Source organism: Arvicola amphibius, chromosome 8 (genome assembly GCF_903992535.2).
Source record: "Arvicola amphibius chromosome 8, mArvAmp1.2, whole genome shotgun sequence".
NCBI classification, from domain to species: Eukaryota; Metazoa; Chordata; class Mammalia; order Rodentia; family Cricetidae; genus Arvicola; species Arvicola amphibius.
This window is the reverse complement of record NC_052054.1, coordinates 128,149,797-128,172,455: the sequence shown is the minus strand read 5'-3', so window position 1 is coordinate 128,172,455 and position 22,659 is coordinate 128,149,797. Positions and strand designations below refer to the sequence as shown.

Below are 22,659 nucleotides of genomic sequence, written 5' to 3'. Positions count from 1 at the left end.
GCAGAAAAAAAAATAATGACATCTTGAAATTTGCAGGAAAATGGATGGATCTAGAAAACATCACATTGAGTGAGGTAACCCAGACGCAGAAAGACAATTATTACATATACTCACTCATAATTGGTTTTTAAACATAAATGAAAGAAAGCCAGCCTACAAACCACAATCCCAGAGAACTTAGACAACAATGAGGACACTAAGAGAGACTTACATAGATATATTCTACATGGGAAGTAGAAAAAGACAAGATCTCCTGAGTAAACTGGGAGCATGGGGACCTTGTGAGAGGGTTGAAGGGAAGGGAGAATCAGGGAGGGGAGTAGAGAAAAATGTAGAGCTCAATAAAAATCAGTAAAATTAAAAAAACAAATACATATTCTTTTTTTTTTTTTTGGTTTTTCGAGACAGGGTTTCTCTGTGGCTTTGGAGCCTGTCCTGGACAAATACATATTCTTATAATTTGGTTTTGAGGTCCTGACCAACATCTTTTCTGGTCCTGTCTTGGTTGGTTTTGCTGTTTTAGACTTCTCTTCACCGGGAGCCTCAAGCTTAGGAATAGTCTTCTTTAGTCAGGACGAGGGACTGTGGGATGGGACAGACCTGAAGTCCAAACCAGGGCTCTTGAGCAGCCCCCAACTATAAGATGATGAGTCTTTTCCCTTTGTAGGTGTGGTGCTGGGGATCAGTAATGGGCTTTGTGAACAATTAGCTAGGGCTAGTGCTTACCACAAATCTCCATCCCGGCATATCTCCTCTTCACTGCAGAGCCCAGGTTTCTGTGTAGCTCTGGCTCTCCTGGAATCCCCTTTTTTTACCTCAAGAAAAGTCTTTGGAATGGCTTATTTCTAGGCATCTCAAGTAGATTTCCTCACACTGGACATTTGCCAAGCTCCTGGTAATGTCGAACAGTCCATGCTGTGAGTGGAAGTCTCCAGTCTGCATTCTGACTTTCCTTGCTCCCAACCAGTTGCTTCCTGCTCTGAGGTCTTCTTGTTAGGGTCAGAGGGACAAAGAGAAGGAAGGCCCCAAATAAAAAGCACAGTCGTCATATTCATTGTCCCGTGGTGATGCCATTGGTTTCCAGTTGTGAGCATAATCCCAGAGAGAGCATAGGCTAGGGCTGGCCCTGCAGTAAATATCCACTTGGTGGGTACAGGGAACTTGTTCTGCGTTCTTTCCCTGTGGGAATTAGTTTGCTGTAAACCTGTCCACCTCAGCCCTTGACCCGGCAATCCGCTCCCATCTGGCTGGTTTGTCTTGGGAAGAGGGGAGGCCCTCTGCTCTCTGCGATCTGTCTGTCTGTCCACATAAGATCAGAGATGCCATTTTCCTCCCTTTGGAAGGATTTATGGTGCTACTGGCAACAGAATGCTTTGGGGTAGAAGAGGAGGTGACTGGGGAGTTATGTTGTGCCCCGTGCAAAACAGCTCCAGACCTTCAGTGGCCGAGAAACGTGCTTCACAGTGGGGGTTCTGGGACTGGATGTGGAAGAGCTACCTGGAGGATCAAGGGCAGGCCTTGGGTGCTTTGGACATTTGTGTTCACAAGCACACACTCTTTTCACCGTGTCCCTGTGTTTTCCTCTGATTTCGTTGTGGCTGGAAGAGAGACTTAGCTTTGAGCTGACAAGATTCCAGGGAGCTGGTCTTGGATGTTCCAGTGTGGTTTTCTCTGGATGCTACTGTGGCTAATGATGGTTAAGTGTCAGACTGGTGATCAGGTGTTCTTCACGGGGGAAACTTACTTTTGCAGATGAGCCTTGATTCATAATGAGGTGACACCTTGATAAACGCATTGTAAGATGAACACATCTTAAATTGAAAACAGATTGAATTCGCCTAAGCTACTGCACATTGTTTCTTAGCAACACACCGCGCAGCAGAGTACCATTTTTTCTCTTGGTGATTATGTGGCTGACTGAGGCTGTGGCTTGATGCTCTGCCCGATGTCTGAAGTGTTTGTTCTATTGCTAATGCAGGAAAAGATGAAAATTTAAAATACAAAGCACAGTTCCTGATGTATACATATCGCTTTCTCTCCCAACTTAAAATCCCAATTCTGAAGCCTGTCAGCTACGTCTGTGTGTGTCTGTATACCAGCAGCCCATGGGCCTTGTCTAGTTTTTTTCTCCAGCTTATTCTTAGGGAGAAAGTTACTGTCTAAAACAGCCCTAGTGGTAAGAGAGCCAGGTCCAAGTGCGGGTCAGGTGAGAAAGGAGGAGGCAGGACAACAAAGCCCAGGGGACAACAGACTCACTGTGGTAATCACAAAAAATTCAATCCTAGATAACAGGGGGCCTGCAGAGTCAGTGGGAAGGAGAAGCTGCCCAGAAGAGAGGAGCAGACAGTGGGAAGGGGCCAGAAGGAGAGGAGGACAGGGTCAGGGATGGTGGGGGAACCTCTAAGTGGAAGAGCACAGGATGTTACCCCAGCAGGATTCCCATGGGGGGAGTCCTAGTTGGGGACTTAGAGCTGACAGAATGAGGCTCTGTGGCAGAGGTGGCCAGAGTAAGCGTGTCTGAACTCTCTATAAGGGACTTGGGGGTCAGTTCAGTAAATCAAGTAAATTATATCCAGCTGTTCCCTAGGGAGGTGGCACCAGGGCGGGGTGGTATAAGGCAGTGGACTATATCCATCACCTAGGGAGGCTGGGACAACTGTGTCAAAGGTTCATCTGAGACTGAGCGTGGATGCTGAGGCGGGGACCGTGACCGTCCCGTGCAGCTTTGTGTTATGTGTTATCAAATCCACCACCAGATCCACTCACCCAGCAAAGAGCAGCAAGCAGACACAAGACACTGCTTTCACATCATTCAACACTGTTACTTTCTGGTTGTTCAAAACAGCAAATGATTTTGTTTTAAAGGGAAAAAGTCAATTAAAAAAAAGCCACGGACTTGAAAAATAGAGTGAATTAAAAATCCACCTATGAAATGTTTTTAGAGCGTTAATTTTTTTTTTATTTCGTTTTTTAAGTCAAAGGTTTTCTGTAGCTTTGGTGCCTGTCCTGGAACTAGCTCTTGTAAATCAGGTTGGCTTTGAACTCACAGAGATCGCCTGCCTCTGCCTCCCGAGTGCTGGGATTAAAGGCCTGTGCTACCACTGTCTGGTTTAGAGTGTTTATTTAACAGTTGGTAAAAATATTCATCTAGAGGCCAGGGAGGTATAGCTCTGTGGTTGAACTCTTAGCGTGCATGTGCAGAAGGGCTCAGTTCTCAGCACTGAAAAAGGGACTGTCAGAATTTACAGAAGGTAAAGGAGCCCAGGGGAAGACAGGATGCATGGTATTAACTGGCATTTGTCTCCTCAGCTTCCCAGATATTGGCATTTCATATTTTAAAGATTTTTTTTTTTTAGAAAGTGTCTCACTGTATCACTCTGGCTGCCTCTGCCTCCAGAGTCCTGGAGCTAAAAAACCTGCTCCATTGCTGCTTGGCTGACATCGTTTTTATTCCTCTCTTCTGATGGTAGATTTTGTTCTTGATTTAATTTAGTTATTGTCCTTTTGTTCCTCATAATTTCTTTCCTTGAATTTTTTTTGTTTATAAGATTTGTTCTTTTCACATCAGTTACTGTATTTATTGTGTATGTGTATTTAGAGTGCACATTTGGAGTCCAAGGACACCCGGCAGAGCAGAGGTTGGTTCTTTCCTTTGAGTTGCAAATTTAGCTTTGTTGTTGGATTGCCAATAAGTGCTTTTTGCCCGGATTTGTCCTCTGTCGACTACTTTTCAGGTTCATTTAGACTTTCGTTGGGTAGACTTGGCTGCCTTCACTGCTCTGTCACCTAAACTCAGTTTGCTCCTGGGCAGCTGTATTCAGGATCTTGCATGCTGGGTGCCTGTAGAACTTTGGAGCACTGAAACGATTCTACATTAATGGTTTTTCTTCTGCTGCTGGAATTTGAGCCCATAGTTGTGTGTGCTCTTCAATTGTCTTACTATGGAGCTACATTGACAGTTTTTTGCTTTTTTCTTTTTGTATTTGTTGTACAAAATTATGGATTTTGTTTTGACATTTCTATACAAACATATAATGGTTTTTTGGTCATATTCACACCTCCTGTTTCTTCTTTCAGTCCCTTCTCTTTTTCTCAGGTACTACTCCTTCGTTCCTGTCTTTTAAAAAGAAATATGATCTCTGTATGTGAGTAAAAATAATCTTCATCCTTCTGAATCTGATGCATTTTTCTTATCCTTACAGTCTCTGATTCCAAACATTTTCCTGTAGGTGGCATGATTTGTTTCTTTGTGAGAGTGTAATGAATGCTCTATCATGTTTTTATACTCCACTTTCTTTACCCACTCCATAACTTGGCTATCGTGGATAATAAGTTGATAAATGTGTGTGTGCGTCTGTGTGTGTGCTTCTGTGTGCTTTTATTATACGATTTGGTTTCTCTGGGTATGTTCCCATATGGTATACTTGGCTCTTGTCGATACAAAAATATTTTTAACTACGTTTGTTTGTTTATTGCGTGCGCATACGGATTCGCTCAAAAACACACAGGTGCCTGCACACAGTAATGAGGGAGTGTGTAAGTACCACAGGGCCCTCATAGAAGTTGTGTGGTGGGGGGCGCTCCGTCGTCTCCTTCCCTTATATGGGTTCTCGGGATGGCAGCCAGTGCTTTTACCGTCTCTCCAATTGACTGAAATCGTTTTGATTTGCTTTGTATTTTGAGACTGGGTTTCCGTTGTAATCTGCTGGCCTGCTCGGTCACCTGTGAACCCTGTCCCTTTAAGAGAAAAGCTCCGCCCACTCCCAACTTCCCCCACCTTCTGCAGAGTCAAGCAGGTCCCTGGACTCCCGGACCTCCCTCCTCCTCTGCAGCCCTTTCTTTCGGTCCGCTTCTCTTCTAGAGGGGAAACGTCAGCCTCTCTCTCTTCTCCTCCCTTCGCCTCCTTCCCCCACTTTCCTTCCACCTTCATAACCCACTAAAAAAACTCTACCCCGGCTTTCTCTTCGTGGTATCTGTCTGTCTGCTCTCACCCGCCTCGGCATCCCACCCGCCAAGGCTTTGGGTGGCCCGCCGCGGCCCCTCGTGGCACCAACCTCGGGTCACACACCGTTTTTATAATTGGTAACGGTTTGCCCTGTGTAGCTCTGAATGTCCTGAAACTCACTCTGTAGCCCAAACTCGTTTCCGACTCAGAATCTACCAGCCTCGGCTTCCTGAGTGCTGGGATTAAAGGCCTGCGACATCACTTCCTCGCAAAAGAAGAGGGTGCGGGCATAGAGGAACTCAGGGAATCCAGGTAAAATCGTCTGCGGGAGTCGAATCAAGGCGTAGCCCATTAGAGAAAACGAATTTTGGTAGGATGATTCGTGAGAAAGTCCATTTTAACATTTTCTGTAATGGTTGAACTAAAAGGGAAGTTTTGTGGAACTTTCCATGGCCCCTGGAATGCCAGGAGGTTTAGAAAGTGGGGAATTTTGAAGTAGATGATTAAAACCCTTTCTCACTGGTAAATACAGGAAGGACAGTGGGGGGGGGGGGAGGTAGGCTTCCCTTGGCTTCGTTCAAGGATTATCACCTTTTGGCTGAGGAGGCTGAACATTCACTTGCTGAGGCGTGGGAGGTTATTATAAGAATGAATTCACAGGGTTTTTGAAAGCGAATGACTCAGGACCCTGTGCCAGTTTTCTTCACAGTACTGGCAATCATTTGGTGACGTGCTCAATTTTGGAGCTTGTTGTGTTTTTCCTAATTATTTTGATTGCAGTGCCCAAACACCTACCTTTTGTATTTAATTTTTTCCTAAGTACTACCCACGTAGAACTTTACATTACATTTACAAGACTGACATTTTGTTAGTTAATGTTAAGGCGCACCAGAGTGCCTGGCTGCCAGAGTTTACTGGTTTGAGACCATTTACAATGGTTGAGAGAGAACACATACGGGCTCATGGGCTTATGCCCTGGTTTGAGATTTAGAGTAGTTGCAGCCAGAGCTGAGAATGTTCGAGAAGTCGGGTCTGAGCCAGTGATCTTTCCAATTATTTTTGGTGATAGATGATTTTCTCAGGACTGTCCTTTCTGTCCATAATTTTGACTACATACACAGTCAGTTTCGTTGGACTAGATCTGATGGTGCTGCACAGGGCCTTGTATTTCTCCATTTTACCACAGGAGCCAGGAAGAATTTTTTTTTCCGAGACAGGGTTTCTCTGTGTTGCTTTGGAGCCTGTCCTAAAACCAGCTCTTGTAGACCAGGCTGGGTTTGAACTCCGCCTGCCTCTGCTTCCCTAGTGCTGGGATTAAAGGCATGCTTCACCACCGCCCTGCACCAAAAGATTCTTGAGCCCCGAAGGTCCTTAAATTTTTTTTGATCCAAATAGAAGATTTCAAGGTCCCTTCAATAACTGGATGCATTTGCTATGGGTAAAAGAATTATGGAAAGTTTGTCCTCCAAACAATTCCATTAAATCATTTGGTAAATTTTAATTTAGTCTTGGGGGTTTGGTGAGCAATCCTTGGGTGGTGTGAACATCATAGCAAAACAAAGGTTTAAATTGTAGGACAGCAGCAGTGTGTGCCTATGATATTTGATGAAGTTTGGAGTTGCTGCAGGGCTAGCAGGAAGGAAAATGGTTTTTAAAGTATTAATAATTTAAATGATATCCAAATTATTTGGTGACTTTCCCCATTTCCTTATAACAGATGAGACAAGCAGTTCATCCTGTATAAGATGTTTTGCTTGCTGCTCTGTCTCTCCATGGGTGAATTATTATTGGAGGATAACTCAGGAGCCCCACAAGGGTTATTGTAATTCAAGTTTTGCTAGTGAGAAAGAAACAAATAATGTTAGTATAGCAGTGGTAAAGGGCGTAGAAGCAAAGATTGGACCCAAAAGACTGAATTGAAGTGACATTCCTGAGAGAGCGACTGGGCCACACAGAGAAGTCAGAAAGCCTTATAGGGCATTAGGAAAAACCATCTAGGGTTAGTGGCGAACCCCACTGAGTCCATGGAGCCCCTAGGAAGAAATTTACTTTAGAGGTGTCTTTCAAGAGACACCCAGAATAATGCGGGTCGGCTCTCCATAGAACTGTGTTTCTGATTCAAATCTGTTGTAGCAGCTTAGAGCTATAGGAACCTGGCCAGTGAAGTGACTCAGCAATAAAGACGCTGTGGCCAAGCTCGACAACCTGAGTGTGCTGCCCAGATTTCACCACGGGGAGAGAGAACAGACTCTCTGCCCCCTGTAGTGTGCCATAACAGGAGTGAGTGCACCCCCGCCCCGCCAACACATACAGAAATGTCAAAAAATAAAGTGGTAAAACGGATTTTGTTCAATACTTATTGACAGGAGCGGAAACAGCTAAGCTCTGTTCTGATTTGGTCGTGCTAAGGGAACGCTGGGAGAGTAACTGCGGAGAGATTTCAGGAGCCTGGAGAGCAGTGAATCCTGAAGCAGCTTTAAAACAGGGTAAGGAGATATCTAGGCAGCAGCCACCAGTGAGGGAATGGGGTCCCCATAAACCCGCGATTGCTTAAATCTGCTCTTTGGCGTCTCAACTGTTTCCTTAATAAGAATCTGGAAAAATTAGTGGTTTCTTCACCCTTTCTCTCATAAGACCCATCCCAAACAAACATACCCAATGTATCAATTCTAAAAACCAAGTAAACAGTTAAAGCCAAAAAACAAAATAAAACAAAAAACCCAAAACAACAGCCAAAAAAAAAAAAAACAACAAAAACCCAGGAAACATATATTTCCAACAAACATAAAAACAAATTTTCCACAGCTTTCCCAAGTTTACATTTAACTTTTCATAATGATTGTTCAGATGTTTTCTTTTTAGGTAAAAAAAATGCACTTAACCATAAAGGATTTATTTTTCCTCATAAATACATTAAAAGTAAATTAAAATACACATAAACATAGTATTTATACAAATTGGAAATCAGAGGACAGTTGTAAAGCCTGAATTAGGACTAGGGGCATCTGCAGGATAGCTGGTCAGCTGTGGCTCTAGGTGTCCTTAGTCATCTTTCTGTGGCAGGTAGAGCAGGGGGACAGAGCGTGCAGCTGCAGTCTGATGGCAGCAGCATTACTGGCAAACTGTGGCAGCAAGGCCCCTCTCCAGATGGTCTCTTCAGGTCATGGGGCTGACAGGAGACAGTGCAGCTGATGGGATCGGAGTGCCTGGGGCAGAGTGGGTGAAGGGTGTTCCTCTCTTCTGGAGGACAAGGGTGACACCAGTGCTGGCTGCAGTGCCTTGGGGACTGTGGCTGGAGGTGGAGCCTTGGGGACTGAGGGGAGGGCTACAAATGGGAGGGCTATGAATGGAGGCAGGGTTCTTAGCTGGCCATTCTGTTGGATGCCAAGGCTTTGGTTTCGCCACGGAATGTCCTAGCTGTGTGTGGCCTGTCTTCTCCATGAGGCACAGGAGAAGGAAACAGCTGAGTCTCTGTGGTGACTCAGAAAGTGCTTGTTTGTCGGATGCCTGCTACCTCCTAAGGATGACATCTGGGCAGCTATGTGAGGAAACCAAGTCTTTAACATCCCTTCCACTTGCAGCCAAGTTCCTAGACAACCTTCTCCCATCTGAAGCTTTCAGAGACACCCACTGTAAGCTGGATCTGGTCCATGGCCACACTCTGGTAGAAGCTACTCAATCCTCTGTCGAAGCAAGGCCATTTTTAGTCCATTCAGTAGATCTGTGAGGGACCATAGGGACTCTTGGAGTTCTTTACACTGTTGAGCAAAAAGCAGATCTCCCTCCGTGATACATCCCTGGGTGTAGACTAGTCTCCAGTTCACTGTTCCTTGATCTTCTGATCCTAGATCCTCAGGGTACCAGATGAGGTGCTGTGTGTTTGTTGGTTACCAGAAACCCTGGTCGCTGTCTGCAGCGGATAGGACCTGGACTGGGCTGAGCACCTCCCCTTTGCCCTACAGGGTCTGGCCTGAGCTCCTGGGCGCTCTTGCCTTCCCTCTCCTTATCAGGGGGGAAGCTAAAGTCACTGTGGACAGGGCATGTGGAGAAGAGGAGGAGGAATAAGGAGAAATGTTAGATGGAGAACCCATAGGTCCATGAGCAGAGGCTGAAGTGGGACCAAAAGATGAAGAGGCTCCTGTAGGACCGCAACAGAGAGGGGCTAATGTTGAACCTAAGATCAGAACCTGAAACTGAAAGAGGGAGTCTGCAATGAGAGTCAAAGGATTGGAAAAGGTACCCCGAGACTGGGGCATTCTCAACAGGGTAGCACATTCCCTCTCCTCCCCCCCCCCTTCTCAACAGGAATCAGAAAAAAGAACTTGCTTTTCCACCCCCATTCAAAATCCAGACCGCCGGTCCACGCAGAGCTCCCGACCCCACACAGCATTTCTTCCTGTGTGTTCAGAGTGAATGCCCGACTTTACACCTTCCCCTCTGTCTGCTGTTGGGGCTGTTTCCTTCCAGACCTCATAGTGAGCTTATCGACCTAAAAAGCTACCCACAGTGGTTCATCTGCACACCAAACCCACCGAAGGTCCCTATCTCTTTAAGAGTTTTCTAGCAAGGGAAGGCGCACACGGTCTCCACGTAAAATAAATTAGTACAGTTTGTAGGTTTGTAAGCTCAGGACACGGTTTTGTGTGCACAGATTTTCGAGTGGCATATAAAACAAATGTCCTTTATGGGTTTTCTCAGAGCATTCACAGCCAGTTTATTTCTACATGTATGCCAGAAGTTCTCTGACCGACAAAGGAAGAATTGGAGGGCTGCGGGATTATTCTAAGAAGCCTAGACCTGTTAGAAACCCAGTGACTTGATGCCAATCTGATATTGTCCGTGCTAACATTGTATTTGTAACTTCAAATACTTGGATCTGATCGGATATACCTAGCAAGCAATTGTGTAATTTCTTGGTTATGTTTTTCACAGTGATTCTGTCTGTTCTTGTCAGATACACAGCTGCTTGAAACACTTGAAAATCAGGTTTACAAATGCTTAGTTCGGTGTGGAAGATTTTGTCAAGTTGCTGTAATTAACATTCGTTTGATTGTTTTTCTCCCTGTGTTCATGTATATGTGTGTGCATGTGGTACAGTTTTTGTGTGGAAGTCATAAGACAACTTGTGGGACTTGGTTATTTTTCCCCTTGCTTGTGATTTCAGCAATTGAACTCAGCAAGGAAGTTCCTTATCTCCTGAGCCCAGTGTTTGGATTTTTGTTTTATTTGTTTGTTTTTTTTGTGCTGGAAATTGAAACCAGGCTCTCTGTGAGCTAGGTAAGACAGCTGAACTACATAGAATTTGTATTTGATATGTGTTCCGAACTGGGGCACTGGATCGTGAGACACAACATAGAAATTCAAGGGCAATACGTTTTAAAAGCCCTTTTTGTTATCAGCACATGTTGCAAATAGGAAGTATAAATGTTGTCCTTGAACGGGTACATCAAAACTGCATATGCTTTGCGGTGAATCATTTGGAGGCTATACAGTTTTACAGGGAAGGAAACTGTCTTTCAGGGCACTGAGTGAGTTTAAAGACTGCTACAGACAAAACACTAAAGCCTTTTAGGAGAATTCCGAGAGACCGTGGGCTGCAGCGCGTCTAGTGAAAGACAAGGGTGCTGTTTCTCAGGACTCAAAAACACTTGCACCAACTTAGGGCTGCAAAGAAACAAAGCTAAGGGATCTCCCTGGTGTATGTGAAAATCTGATTCTGAGTGGAACGCTCTGTAAAGGATGCATTTTATTAGTCAGTGCCAAAATAACGCTGACAGATTAAGATAGAACATTGGCATTATTAGACATAGTAATACAATTGTGACTCTTGTGCTGTGTTCATTTTAATTCTAAGGATATTGAGCAAAATGCTTGTTTTCATTTGGCTCTTGTTAAATCGTATTATCTTTGGTGGTTTTATGTATTATATAGGAACCAAATAAGAACATGCTGTTTGTAGTTTAAATATATATATACCTATACAGATATATGTGCTATGTTTCTAGATTAAGTTACTTTCACTCAGGAGAGGGGGCAGAGGAGAACAACCCTCAGCCTTAAGGTCAACATGGGGGGGGGGGGGGGGGGGCCTGCTGCCTGTGAGCAGTGCTCCAGTCTCTAGGTGGCCATTCTTGCCCCCTACTAAGGTGGGGTCACCAGCATTATCAGTGATCTTCCATTCTTAAGCATGGACCTTCTGTTCTTGCAAGAGCCACATGTTTATCGTTTTAAGCCTATTTTAGAAAATGTCGCACAAGGAGGCATCAGGGGTTATCATCAGGTGTGTTGGCTAGAACGAATAGGAAGCATCCCTGGTGACAAGCAGCTTTTTCAGGTAGGCCCTTTGGGGAGAGGAGCATCCTAGCGACATTCTTAGACTTCTCCAGGATAGCCTCCTGGCTCCTGCGTTCTCATTCGGAACTCTTTGCAGTGAGCTGTAGCCCAGTCTCCTGGGCAGTCTTGCAGTTCCACGCTGTCACACCTCCCAGTCTTATCTGTAAATTTCAGTGGCACTTGCGGTGCCGCTCCTCTTGGGAATATAGGAGACCTGTGTCAAGACTGTGTCAAGACTGAAGCTGGGTGCATAGGGGCACCCAGCTTCACCCTCCAAAGCACTCTCCACTGCAGCGCCGGGAGCAGGTGGCTCCCTTGTTGATACCCGGTGCGGGGACAGTAGGAGAGGCTGCGGAACAGACAGCAGGTCATCAGTGTCCCCTCAGGTACTTGTTGGTGACTGTTGTCTGTGGGGCTAGCGCAGACAAACAGCTTACCCTGTGGACTTGTTGACTTGTCTGGCTGCAGAAACACTGTGTGGTGCCCTAATTGTTCTAACTAAATACACCCTGCACACTTTCTTTTTCTTTGTGGTGCTGGGCCCAACAACCTGAACCTGTCCGGGTCTTACCTAAGTCTGGCAGCCACCTACTAGTAAGCCGTGTCTAAGTCTTCCATACTTTTTTTTTTAATTTCAACTCTGTATTTCAGAAAACCTACTTAAACAAGAGTACAACAAATAGAATATACTTCAAATGTTGAATATATAAACTATTATAGTTCTAATCTGAACAATGATACTTTAATATTTTGGGGGGTATAGAGTTTATTTAGTGGGTTATGGAGGTGGAAGCGACGGGGAGAAGAGAGAGAGAGAGAGAGAGAGAGAGAGAGAGAGAGAGAGAGAGAGAGAGAGAGAGAGAGAGAAGCTGCCTCTCCAGAAGAAAGAGAGGGAGGGAGGGAGGGACGGAGGGAGGGAGGGAGGGAAGGAGGGGAGAGAGAGAGAGAGAGAGAGAGAGAGAGAGAGAGAGAGAGAGAGAGAGAGAGAGAGAGAGAGAGAGCGCGAGCGCACAGGAGAAGTGAGATTTACAATTCTAACCACACACCCTTCTCAGCTCTGGAGCAGTTTATGGATGAATTTTTCCCACCACGAACAGAAGTCACTGCTTGGAGAGGACTTGTTGCAGACAGTGACACTGGCTCTAGGGACTTCTTGTTAGCAGCTGCTGCCAGGTCTTCACTGCAGGCTCTGCTTTGCAATGACCACTATTTTTTTGGGCATGTCCTTGAACTGACTGATATACAAGCCTCTGTCTGTCCTTCAACCTTTGCAAGAATCCCCTTTCGGTAGTAGTATCTCAAATTCGTCCCATAGTTTCATAGTTCATATTTGGTTTCTTCTTGTGCTTTCCCCGAAGCTTCCACACGTTTGACTGTGACCTTTCCTCTCTAAGTCCACTTAATATACTTGGGACAACTCCCACCGAGAGGTTTTGTTTCCTTTCCTTCTCTCACTTTCTTCTTGATTCCCAGCTCAGGAGACCCATTGGAAACTGGTGACTGCCGGGTCTTTGGTTTGCAGCCAGCTTTTATCTTTTCCATTGGTTCGTGGCTATGTGGTGAAGTGGGAATAGGTGAGGCATCCGTTGGCTCAGACTCTTCCAACGACACCTCCACTACAGTCTCTGTAATGACGTCTGTAAACTCTGGAGGGACAAACACTTCCGCAGAACCTTTGAATCCCTCAAGCAGGTAGGAGATTCCATATGAAGCAGGGCTTCAGCAGCTTCGATTGTCCTATCCGTACAGTGTGCAGTACTGCTATGAACGGATGCTTCCACTGTTTCCGAAGCGTCTCTCAGCTCTTGTTCTTCCGCCACATCCTGCACTTGTAAGTCTCACCGACTTACACCGGAGCCGGGGCAGCCTAGCCCTGCTGTAATCTTGCACTGGGGACTGACTCCACAACCACTGCTGGATAGTTCGCCTCCCTCTTGATTTTCTACTCCATTGCTGGAAAGCTCCAGAACGGAACCTCCACTGTCAGCCAGTGCCGATGTCATTGTTTATTCCCCGAGGACGTTTCAAATCAGTGTAATGTAATTAGAGCTCATGGATGATGGCCAGCATTATAGGTTTCATTTTCATGGTGTAATTCGATAGAGATGGAGTAGATTAGACATCCAGAAGTCCAGTCGTCTAAAGATGATAAACCAGAGGGTAATTTGAATGTTAAGTAGTCTCAGCAGCCTTCATTGCTTTCACAACTTGTCAAGAGCTAAATCTTCCCTGGAACTACTGCTCTCCCTCCTTGTCTCCTTCCCCTTTCCCTTCCCCTCAGGGAGCTGCGGGCCCATGGCCAAGGGGCCTTCCTGGTCAGGCCACCGCGAGCAAGAGCAAGCGAGACAAAATCGCGCTGCACCGCTCAGGCTCAGTGCTGCGCCTACCCAACTTCCCGGCACACCACCCCGAGAACCCCCCAACCGCGGAGATGATGGAAACAGCATTCCATACTTTTATTCCGAAAGTGTTCAGTAGGGCTGTAGATATGAAACAGTATCGAGGTAAAGGCACTTTCTGACAAGCCGAAGGATCTCCAAGTTCCACTCCCTGATCCACAAGGTGGAAGGAGAGAATCGAATTCTACAAATGTTCTCTGGAGCCTGTGGAACTAGCTCTTGTAGACCAGGCTGACCTTGAACTCACAGAGATCTGTCTGCCTCGGTCTCCCGAGTGCTGGGGATTAAAGGCGTGCGCCATCATTACCTCCCCACACGTTAAACAAATAAAAGAGTACTACTGTTTAAACAAATAAAAATACATATATAAAAGAGTACTACTATTAAAAGAATGTGCAATTAGAGTACGCGTGCGTGCGCGCGTGCACAGTGTAAATAGTGGGAATAGTCATGAACTAACTAAATAGTGAAGAAAATTGTTGATTGCAAGATTTTTCTTTCTTTCTTTCTTTTTGGCTTTTTGAGACCGGGTTTCTCTGAAGCTTTGGATCCTGTCCTGGAACTAGTTCTTGTAGATCAGGCGGGCCTCTAATTCACAGAGATCCAACTGCCTCTGCCTCCCGAGTGCTGGGATTAAAGGCTTGAGCCGCCACCGCGCTGTGGGCAGATTTTTTTTTTTTTTGGAGACAGGGTTTCTCTGTAGTTTTGGAGTCTGTCCTGGAACTAGCTCTTGTAGACCAGGCTGGCCTCGAACTCACAAAGATCCACCTGTGTGGGCAGATTTTTTAAAGCCTCCTTTGCCCTCCTCCTGTGGGAGCAGTTTGGGTTCAGGTCCTGAGGGGGGGGGGAGGGGAGCTTTAGTGTAAAGAGATGAATTGTCCTGAACACCAGATGAATTTCACACAAGCGGCTGGATCTGATTAACTCCAACCATATTTATTTATTTGTTTGTTTGTTTATTGGTATGGTCCCCAGGTGAAACTCTTTATTCAGTCCAGGCAGTCATGTTAGTACAGCAAACTCAGATTTTGTGAAGAAATGAGATTCTAACCTCACACGCTGGATCAATGGGTCTCCTCAGACAAGAAAAAAAAAAAAACGTGAATGAGCAGAGCAGAGCCAAGCGCGGGTCAGAAACCACGCAGCATCCCCAGTTCTTAGTTTCCGGCAACGCGGGGCTTGAGAGGCTTTCCCTCCGCTGCCGCTGCTGTTCCTCCTCCTCCTCTTCTTTGTTTGTATTTAATTTTTTGTTTGTTGTTATTTGGTTTTTGTTCCCCCTGTTTTTCTTAAATTGTTTTTATTGAGCTATATATTTTTCTTCGCTCTCCTCCCATCGTCTCCCCTCCCCTTCAGCCCTCTCCCATGATCCCAGGCTCCCAATTTACTCAGGAGATCTTGTCTTTTTCTACTTCCCATGTAGATTAGATCCATGTATGTCTCTCTTAGGGTCCTCATTGTTGTCTAGGTTCTCTGGGATTGTGAACTGTAGGCTGGTTTTTCTTTGCTTTATGAGTGAGAGCCTTTATTCATACATTGAAAGCATATTTTTTTTTATCCTAAGAAACAAGTTTTCCCCATCCTCCAATATTAACCTCTGGCAAAAACAAATATATGTCGAAATGTTTTTCCCCCCAACTTTTACATCAAAACATCTGTAAACCAAAGCCGACATTTGTCGTTGAGCTGGTCTGTCCTTACAGAAGTAAGAGGTGATGGTCATAGGCAGCCCCGTGCAAATTATATTCACAGAAATAGGAGTGATCCGCCTCTGATCCAGTCAGCACTGAATCAGGACGGTTTCCGGGGTCTGAAGTGACAGCTGGCATCCCCAAACAAGAATGCTGAGAAGCATCAGTTCCCAAAGAACTTTAGGGGAAGATATTTGAGGGAAGAAATGGGGTTTCCAGGAATGACCACATCGCTCCCGTGCATAATTGACAAAATGATACTGGAACTGCAGAGATAATTATCAGGATTATACGAGAAAAGGGAGTGTGCGGGCCACAGGGTCCCAGCAGTATTGTGCGCTGTTCCTCAGTCCACTGGTTCTTACCAAGTGAGATTGTCCCCATGGGCTTTTGCCTTCTCAGGAGACCTGTTGGACAGTGCTCATATATTAGTCCAAAACTAGGCCTCACCTCTTCAATATCCCTTTCTTAGTTTCCCAGACACAGAGGCACAGGGTCTCTCAGGGTAGTGGATGGATGTCTCAGCGAGGTAAGCTCGCAGAGGGAGCCGCGTGCCAGCCAGAGACGTCCGTGGAAGAGTAAGCATGCCAGGTAAAGAGGTATACAAATACAAAGGACTGGCTGCTTTGAACAATTTTGGTAGTCTCCGGGCTATGTGGTGGATCCTCAACTGTGATACCTGGACCATCACCGTCCTTAAGATAGAGGAGATATTAAATTAAAAAGATGATTGGGAGCCGTGAATAGAGAATGGTCATTTTTCACAACAAAGGCGGGCGGGGCGTGCTGGAGTTAAATTTGTGGAAGTAGTTAACCCTGGGAAAAGCCATTCCTCAGACTGCTGCCTCCAGCTTCATTGTGAATATAGGAACTAGCACTCAGTGGTAAAAATGCGTGGAGTCTGGACTTGGAATCTTAGAACTCTGTGGAAGGAGAAAGCCAAATCCTTACATTGTCCTTTGATCTCTGCGCTCCCCTTGTGGGATGCATACACCATGATGCGCACATGCTGGGACACATGTATGTTGTAGAAAGCACATTCTGCTAAACACACGCACCATCAAGCACACTGGCACATTTGTATCATGCCACACACACTCCATGGCATGCTCATGCTGCTGTGGCACGTGCTGGTAGTTGCACACACGTGCTGGTTGTTGCACACACGTGCTGGTTGTTGCACACACCTGCTGTGGCATGAATACCCAGTGGAATTTCTATACTGTGCATGTCATGGAACACTAGTTAAAAAATAAAGAGAATAGAAACTAGGAACTGAGGTCGAGCTGAATGGAAGCAGGGGTGCAGCATCCTCTGAGCAGGAGCACAATCCGCTCCACACGGAACTACAGAAAATCAACAGTACAGTTTTTCTGGTGTTCTGACTGAAAGGTTTCTGCACCCTGATAAACCTCAGCCGATGCAATAATTTGAATCAGACCAAATCAAACCAAATTAGAAAAAGCCCGAGTTTAATGAAAACTAATGCTCCCAGGTGACTCTCCAGCCCCCCTTCCTCCCCAGGAGATGGGGAAGGAAGAGGGGAAACCACTATTTTATTCTCTGGGAAATAATTTAAACACCCTGTGGGAGTGGTCGGGAGCATCTCTGAGGAGGGGGCATCCTTTGGGGGGCTGAGGCAACTCCCAGGGGAGCGGGCTTGGGATGGAACTTCCACCCAAACATTCCAGACTCTTTGGGTATATGGTTGCCAGTGGCTGGGGTGAAGCCTGAACCCAAACACTGACATTATGGAATTTTCTAATGCTCCTTGCATGTCATGATACTTGAATGCCAGCGATAAAATTTTTAGGAATACAGTTTGTGGAAAATGAAATTAGCTTCAGTGTTTTCCTTATGGCAGCTATGTCCACATGGAACAATTAGCTCTCTTTTGTGATGCCTGGGTGGCAGTCAGCACCTGCTGCCAGAAAAGCGTTGTGGCGGAGTGTGACAGCAAGCTTCGCATACTCTGAGTAGTGTTTGGCCACAAACATTGCGGCTGCCACTCGGAGTGAAGAATGGAAGGGTTGTGGGCTTAGATTCTGGGGTAGGAATAGCTAACAAGGTTTCCACCGAGCAGACTGTCCTCTCCTCCGCTGGTTGCTGAGTAAGGATAATTCCTATTAGAGACACAGACAGAAGGCACAGATCTCTTTGATGTTGAGTTTTAAATGCTAATTGGAATTTTTGTTTGTTTGAGACGTGTATCTCTGACTGTCCTGGAACTCACCCAGGCTGGCCTTGAACTCGTAGACATCCACCTGCCTCTGCCTCTCAAAGGTGTTCTTGGTGATCATAAAAGAAAGGGAGGGAAAACGACAAAGGAAAGATAATTCGTGAATTGATTGAAACTCTACTGCAGCATCTGACAAAGACCACAGAATCTAACTTCTCAACCCCGTTAAAGGAGAATGCCCTCCAGTATGTTCTAAGAAAGACCTTAAAGGCGAGAGATTGGGTGCCGCTGAGGTGCAGCCCCAGTGAATGCAGGGAGCTCTGACCCTAGCTGGTGTAGCTGACGGCCTCAGAGAGTCTGCCAGCTCCTGTGTAAGATGCAGTTTGTTAACGCGGAAACTGCAGTCTCACGGTAGCCTCAGCTTCTGTGTATAAAGGTGGTGCAGAAAAAAAAATACTTCTGGGCTCCCAGCGTGAGCTTGGATGGAGTAACTCCGAGTGCGCTGAGAGTCAGACTCCTAACCCGCGCAGATGCAAGATATTAACAGTGTTTCTGAAGAAGTCGTGCCCAGCAGGAAAGAAAGCAAAGCTCGCAGTCTGAGAGAAGGCAAGACGTGGAAAAGTCTCGTGAAGATTTTATAATTATTTTAAACAGGCCAGAAAATATTACCCACTAGAGTTCCTTTTTTAAAAATATTTTATTAATTTATATAATTTATTATTGTGAGCGGTCTACTTCCATGGTGGGCATTGGATCAAGTTCAGATTGCCGGGCTTTTGCTGCTGGTGATTTTGCCCATCTCATGGGCCCCAGGAGTTCCATCTTAGACGCCCAGTGCCCAGTGCGCCTCTCAGCAAGCGGCAGGCAGAAAGGGGACAAAGCTTTTCCTTTGTCTCTCTGGATCTCCTTTCCTTTGGCTGCTGGACTGGGGATTCATGCTGGAAAGCATATGACAGCCTCCATCAGCACAGTACGTTTGATGAAGAATTGGATCAAACTTGCTCTCACATAGCAAGGTGTTTGGTTGGAAGCGGCACCCCAGCCCCTGGCATCCTTATACCCAGAGCGTCTGGAACGTTCCGGTGGAAGCTCCATCCCAGGCCCCCTCCCCTGGGAGTTGCCCTCAGTCCGGACTCCACTTCTGAGAAAGCCCCCCAAAAGATGAGCCCTCCTCAGAGATGCTCAAGACCACTCCCACAGGGTATTTAAATTGTACCCCAGAGAACAAATATGGGAGTGCTGGTATCCATTAAACCTGGACTTTTTCTAATTAGGTTTGATTTGATCTGATTCGGATTACTGCGTCAGCGGAGAGGTTTACTGGGGAGCAGAATCTTTTCACAAGGATTTATGGCTAACTGACGAGCTGGTGACCCTTGGGTGCCTGCGCCACTGTGTTTGCCCGTTCATAGATACAGTGCCCCTAATTTAGTAAGAAGAGAGAACAGACACTAAAATTATGACCTATAATTATATCTATGGGATCAATCAGTAAGCCTGGCAGATGGACGACAACTAAGCATTTGGCAGTAAATTTTCTTTGGATATTAGATATAAACTTTATAAATAATTTTAATATATTAGTAATGATGTTTGAAGTATTTAAAAATTATTTATAGCCTTAATTAGGTTAAAATAATTTATATTTGAAAAGAATATGTAACACTGATATTAAATCACTACTTTCAGGGATTTGCCTAAAGGGAATATTGTGGCCTTATAATTGCATTACCTTGTAGAAAATAAAATGTATTTAATTTAAATGGATGCTGCGCGTGTGTAAAGAGCACTTAGGTCTATGTCGATTGTTATTAAGTAATGAGTACCGAGCTACATGAACAAACCTCACTGTGTGGTTTCTGTGATGTGCAGAATGAGGACTCTGATCTCGCTGTCAGGTCATCAGCCAGTCCGCCAGTTTTCTTCTGTCTTATGTTCTTCATCATTCTTCATTGCTAGATTTAATCTCATTGTTTGGGTTTAATTTTTATGTGTTCTTAAAATCGATTTTATTGTAAGCAAATCTGTGTCTACTTTAAAAGACTGGAAACAGAAAAAGAGAAATCTTTGCCAAATCAAAACAAAGCAAAATGCACACACACAAAATCAAACCCAGGACCCAAAGCACCCACGATTCGGCATCTTGTTTCTTCATTGTTGTGCCCTGGCTCTGAAAAAGCATACATGTGAAGACTGTAAGGGGACCGCACGATGGCTCGGCGGAGAGGCAGCCTCTTCCAGAGAGCTGAGAGCTGCCGCGCCTGCACCTGCACACAGACGCACGCAGTCAACACTGCGGCTTGCCATTACATTTAAAAGACTGCCGATGGACATGCTAAGTTTTTGGCTGAGGTCAGTTCTCCAAAAATAGGAAAGATGGAATATTTTTGTTTGTTTGTTTCAAGTAAGCCAGCGAGGAAAGTTTAATGGTGGGGAAGCCTGAAAACCAGATTTTTTGTGGAGCTGACGTAATGAAACTCAGTTGTTAAGTGTGTGCTGGAGCATGCTGTAAGCACTGTGGACTCTAGTTTGAACCATTTTTAAGTCTGTTTGGATTACAAGAGACCCCCATCTCTCAAAATTAAAAAAAAAATAAAAAGGAGGGGGCAAGGATCTGTTCATGATCTTGCTTACTATGTCTTTGCCCACATCTGACACGCAGAAAGAATTCGTTTGTTTGTACCACTATTTGATGATTTACTAATTTTGTACACACGAGCTACTATGTTTGCTCATGTGATATGGATTTCCTCTGTTGCGGGCTCTTCCCCTGCACTCTGGTTCCCACACGGAGTTACCCTGGCAGCCCCTCATAATGCCTGCCCCAGAGCTCTGCAAGCATACTCACCCAGTTACCTTTAAAACGCATGCTTTTCATCGACTTTTTTTGTTTGAACAGGCAATGAAGCAAGGACATTATCATCTATCTTCAAATTTTCAAAACTCCTTTGACAGTTTCCCACATTTATAGAAAGAATTTTGGTCGTTTTCACTCTCAGTCCCTTCTCTCCAGTTCAAACCCTTATCAACAAGCCCCCCTTCTATTTCCACGTCTTCTCTTCTGTGTGACCCACTGAGTTTAATTAGAGTTTCTTGCTGGAGCACGGGTAGGAGGTAATTTACTGGTGCATTGGCCACTCATCAGTGACTACATCACTGAAGAAAATGACACCCTCCTCCCCCATCAACCATTAGCTGTGAATAGTCCCTCAGGGAAAGGTCTGGCCTCTTGGACCCCTCTCCCGTCCATGATTAAATGTAGACAGGCCCAATCTTGTGCAGGTTTTGTGTGGATTGTTACAGCTTCAGTGAGTTCCTGATTACAGCAGCTATGTCAAGCACAGAAGACGCTTTTTGCTGTCCGTGCATCTCCCGCCCTGTGGCTCTTACATTCTTTCTGTTCCCCCTCCCCCGGGTTTTCTCTTAGAGCTGTCCCACTCAGGGTTGCGCCCTCCGCGTCACTTCGGCCCCTTACGGGCTTGTGCGGTAGCGGCTGCCAGCTGCAACAGGCAGCTTTTCTGGCAGTATTGTTGTGCTCGCTGCCATTCAAATGGAATTTTTGTATGTTTCTCAGAGAGGAGACGACAGGAAAAAAATGCACATATTTTGTGACCAATCTCATTAGCTTTAAAATTATGATTTAGATGTGAAATAAGAGTGAATGGTTAACCCTTAGGATGACATACACTTTTAGCGACGCTCACGACCAAACACAGGGTCTTGTGCTCTACAGCTACGCTGTATGTGCTTCCAACTCCAACATACACTGTTTTTTTTGTTTTTGTTTTTTTTTTGTTGTTGTTGTTTTGTTTTTTCAAGACAGGGTTTCTCTGTGTAGTTTGGCTATTTTGGAACTTGCTCTGTAGATCAGGCTGCCCTGGAACTCACAGAGATCCACCTGCCTCTGCCTCTGCCTCTGCCTCTGCCTCTGCCTCTGCCTCTGCCTCCCATGTGCTGTGGTTAAAGGTGCGCTCCACCACTGCTGGGCTTTAGCATATACCCTTTGTTAATTGTTTTGTTTTTTGGAGATTGACTTTCTGCTATAGCCTAGGCTGGCCTCAAATATGCAATCCTTCAGTCTCTTTTTGACATAGGTTACAGGTGTGCATTTCCCCGATGATTGCACCTCAGCTGCTTTAAAAACATTTTCTAATGTGTATGAAGATTGGAAAGCAGTTGGCAGTAGCTATCTCCACCCACATCGGCTGTCAGACTTGGTGCTCACTGAAGCATCTCATCCTCTTGCACCTTAGGACACCTGGCTCACACTGCATACTTTTTAAAATGGTAAAATGCCAGACCACTGTGTGAAAGCTTCCTCGTGACTTCACTGGACTATGAATAGGTACAATAAAGCACGCAATAATAGATCTTGAGGACGGATAACAAAGCCCCCATATCGACGCTGGTCTAAATGGTCTTATGACTCAGCTGAGCTCTGGATTTCCTGTGCAGCTTCCCCAGAAGACATCAACCTATTGTTAACTGAGATGACAATTGGAACGTAGATGCTGTGGAAATGATTTCTGGACATAGATGAGCATTCTTTTGATTTAAGGGAAGAAAATCTGAGAGAATACACACCTAGGATCCTGTTTTTCCAAGGCCAGGTATACTGGGGAGGAGAAGGGTTGACTGAGGTAATTTTAGCGGAGTTCTTGCTGTGTGGATAACGGTTTAGTGGACTGAAAAGGATGTTACAACTTTTGATCTTCATCTTATTGATAATGAACTCTCCCATCCCTTGTTAACAGCAGGCAGAAATTTGATCTGATTGGGTTGCAGATCTGATGCAGAACGATACCTTTCCTTGAGTGTTGGTGGACAGTGTCATGTTGGAAGAGCAGTTCTGTGTGTCATCTGTCAACACAAGGACAGTTGGTTATCTTTCCTACATGGAAAATACCCTTCCAGACTTGGTACAGATTATATATACACCATACATCATATGTACATCAATGCATATAAGGAGAGATAGAAGTAAAGTTGGTTAAGATGTCTCCCCCCAAAAAAACAAAACAAAAAAAAACCCTCAACAATAAAACCCCTTTCTTCCATTCAGACCTTAATTTTTGTGAATCATATTTTGAGTCAGCTGTTGATTGCTGTGATTTT

General features: G+C 45.2%; 2 pseudogenes; both read right to left on the bottom strand.

Annotated features, from left to right (window-relative positions):
- Positions 1-7,991: 7,991 nt before the first annotated feature.
- On the bottom strand, positions 7,992-9,036 carry LOC119821991 (annotated as a pseudogene).
- A 2,399-nt stretch (positions 9,037-11,435) lies between these two features.
- LOC119821990 lies at positions 11,436-13,281 on the bottom strand (annotated as a pseudogene).
- Positions 13,282-22,659: the final 9,378 nt, after the last annotated feature.